Source organism: Lactuca sativa, chromosome 2 (genome assembly GCF_002870075.4).
Source record: "Lactuca sativa cultivar Salinas chromosome 2, Lsat_Salinas_v11, whole genome shotgun sequence".
Taxonomy (NCBI): Eukaryota; Viridiplantae; Streptophyta; class Magnoliopsida; order Asterales; family Asteraceae; genus Lactuca; species Lactuca sativa.
In genome coordinates this window covers 19735866-19739944 of record NC_056624.2, presented here as the reverse complement: position 1 = coordinate 19739944, position 4079 = coordinate 19735866, and positions in this window count along the sequence as shown.

Below are 4079 nucleotides of genomic sequence, written 5' to 3'. Positions count from 1 at the left end.
GCGAAGCTGGTTCAGCGCGAACCGCACCCGCAAATGCTCCGGGCATGAGCAACTGTAGAAACATCCTTAAACATCAGAGATCCATCTCATCATAGCAATCAGATCTTGAGTCCTATCAAACTCTGGTGCCTTCATGTTGCTGAACTCCCGGTACAACAACGAGTCACCCCCCCTGTGGTCTGGCAGCAGCGACAACTGCGGTGGCTGCAGCAGCAGCCGCCTCGGAAACAACAGCATATCGCTCGTCGAATTTCTCGATCAAAGTGGTATTAATAGACCCAAACATCTTCGGAATAGCCTCACGTATGGCTGCGACCACCTCTTCATGAATCATCCTGCGAATCTCATCATCGCTAACTTCACTGCTCTCTGGGGTGTGACGTGTACCTACCATGATGTATCTGAAACACAACACAAAATCATCAGAAACTCACTCGAGCATACTCACACTCAACTACTCATCCCTACTTGCTCCTCATGGAACTTCTTCCAGATCCTGGAAGCGAAACGCACATCTCGATCTGACACAATCGAGATCGGTACACCATGCCATGATACCACCTCTCTCACATACACCTCTGCTAGCCTCTCTGCGGAAGCGCTGTCACTGATAGCAAGAAAATGAGCACTCTTTGTCAGCCAGTCGACGATCACCCAAATTGCATCGACGCCTCTCGCAGTCCTTGGCAATTTGGTGATAAAATCCATGGAAATTTGTTCCCACTTCCACTGGGGAACCTCAAGCGGCTGCAACTTGCCATGTGGACACTGGTGCTCGGCTTTAACCCTGCGACAGGTCAAGCACCTCTCTACAAACCATGCCACATCCCTCTTCATACAGGGCCACCAATATTCTCTTTTCAGGTCCAAATACATCTTAGTGGCCCTGGGATGGATCGAAAACCTCGACTTGTGCGCCTCCTCCATCAAAATGGAACGTGCCCCGCCCTCAAATGGCACCCAAATCCAGACCTGGAAGGTCATAATCCCCCAGCTATCGTCAATGAACTCAGATATCTGCCCGATCACCCACTCTCACTTGCGGTTCTACGGTCTTATGGCCTCTACCTGGGCCTCCCGAATGGTGTCCAACACCGGAGTCATCACTGTCAACCTCAGAAAAACATCTCGCAAAGGGGCACTCTCTGCCCTGCGACTCAAGGCATCGACTACCACGTTAGCCTTGCACGGGTGGTACAGGATCTCACACTCATAATCCTTTACCACGTCCAACCATCTCCCCTGACGCATGTTCAGGTTGGGCTGATCCATCAGATACTTCAAGCTCTTGTAGTCCGTGTATATGGTACACCGAACCCCATACAAATAGTGACGCCAAATCTTGAGGGTGAACACCACATCCCCGATGCGTATGCTATCACTTGCCCTCTCTGCATCAACACCGCACCCAGTCCCGATATCGACGCGTCACAATATACCACAAAGTCCTCCATTCCCTCCGGAAGGGCCAACACTGGGGATTCGCACAATCTTTGGCGAAGTGTCTCGAATGAGGCCTGCTGCTCCGGGCTCCAACTGAAAATCATGCCCTTCCGGGTTAGTCTGGTGAGAGGAACAGCAATCCTGGAGAAATCTTGGATGAATCTCCGATAATAACCGACCAAACCCAAGAAACTCCTGATCTCCGAAGGGGATCTCGGCACCTCCCAACTCATCACTGCCTCAATCTTGGCCGGATCGACCAATATTCCATTCTGGTTGACGAGGTGTCCTAGAAAATGAACCTCTCATAACCAGAAATCGGACTTGGAGAATTTGGCATAAAGCCTCTCTGATCTCAGAACTCCGAGGATCTCCCTCAAATGCTCCTCATGCTGCTCTCTGGATCTCGAATACACCAATATATCATCAATGAACACGATCACCGAACGATCCAATATCGGCCTGCACACCCTGTTCATGAGATCCCTGAATGCCGCCGGTGCATTGGTGAGCCCGAAAGGCATCACCACGAACTCGTAATGCCCGTAACGAGTCCCGAACGCTGTCTTCTGGATATCCTCATCACGCATCCTCATCTGATGATATCAAGACCTCAAATCAATCTTAGAAAACCAAGACGCTCCCTGCAACTGATCGAAAAAATCGTCGATCCTCGGTAAGGGGTAACGGTTCTTGACCGTCAGTTTGTTCAACTCCCGGTAATCAATGCACATCCGGTGTGAACCATCCTTTTTCTTGACAAAAAGGATCGACGCTCCCCACGGCGAGCTACTTGGCCGTATAAACCCCTTTCCCAGCAGCTCCTGAAGCTGCGAGGATAACTCCTGCATCTCTGGAGGTGCAAGGCGATAGAGCGCCTTGGCGATAGGTGCTGCCCCCGAAACCAAATCAATACGGAACTCCACCTGCCTCTCAGGAGGCACACCCGTCAACTCCTCGGGGAAAACATCCGGGAACTCACGCACTATTGGGACCTCATCGACCGACCTCGGTCTCTCTGCACCTACCCTCGTATCCACCACATAAGCCACAAACCTACTACAACCATGCTGTAGACTCTGCCTCGCTCTCGCGACTGAACAAAATGCTGACCTAGAACGGGTACCCTCGCCATAAACCGTAAGAACTCCCCCACTAGGGTCTCGTATGGTCACCAACTTTCACTCGCAGTCGATAACCGCTCCAAATCTGCTAAACCAGTCCATGTCCACGATGACAAAGACATCTCCCATAGCAATAAGGACCAAATTAATCGGAAACTCAACGACGAAGATCTCGAGTACACATCCTCGAATCACATCAGTGGCATACACTGCTCTCTCGTCAGCTATGGAAACTCGCAAAGGTCGACTCAACACCTCTCGACGAATATTGATGTGCTGACTAAAGGCTAACGACACAAAAGACCGACTCGCACCCGAGTCAAATAACACCAAATGTCAAACCCCAAAACCATTGAATGGCAGAAACGTTCTGGGGCGGAGGACGTCATGTACAGTATCACAACAATGAAAAGTAGTAAACAAGCAACAACATCATCCATTGCATTAATAATATAATTTTAATACAAGAGTGTTATGATATGTCTAATAGACACTAATATATAAATCAAAATGAATGATGAGTCTTGAACGAGCTCCATCTTCCTTAATCCTTGCATCGGTACCTATCTATGATGACCTGAGGATACTAGTAATTTTGAAAGAGAGTATCAGCTTTGAAGCTGGTGAGATCATAAGTATTTTAGTGTCTTAATTTGTATGTAAATACTTGTATGTATTTGAAATTTAAGTATTTGTATGTATACGAATTGTAAGTATTGAAAATATAAATGAACTGTATGTATGACAATGTTTGTAAAACAACTGTAAATGTTTGAAAAGCCCTAGAAATCCCTATGATACTTATTAGTAACAAAAGGAGTCTTCTACCAAGGCTTAATTGTTCTCAATGTAGTCTTCTACCAAGACCTAACTGCTCTGAATGTAGTCTTCTTCCAAGATCTAACTGCTCTGAATGTAGTCTTCTACTAAGACCTAACTGCTCTGAATGTAGTCTTCTACCAAGACCTAACTGCTCTGAATGTAGTCTCCTACCAAGACCTAACTACTCTGAATGTAGTCTCCTACCAAGACCTAACTGCTCTGAATGTAGTCTTCTACCAAGACCTAACTGCTCTGAATGTAGCCTTCTACCAAGGTATCTAGTGTCTGTGCGTGTGTCTCTTGTAAGAGTATGTATTTTCCCAGGTACGACTATCATTAACCAAAAATATAGTTTCTACGTTACCGTGCGTCGTGTGAATGTTCACGAAGTGAATGTAATGGGAAAACGAAATAGTACTATGGTGTAGTGTCGAACTACAACCGTACCAATTACCTTAAGTTTAGGGCAATCTTGTAAGTACTGTAGCATTTGAAATAAATAACTACATCGGTACTCAGCTGCCTTATTTAAGGGATAAGGTATAATGTGATGTCTAGATCCCAGGCTGTATGCTCCCCTATCAAAGGGATTTTGGGACCTACCCACGACCCTTGCATATCTGCAAGCCGTGAGCATCCACATTACTATGATCATGTATACTCGATATAACTATCACAATTGCGTTGTGA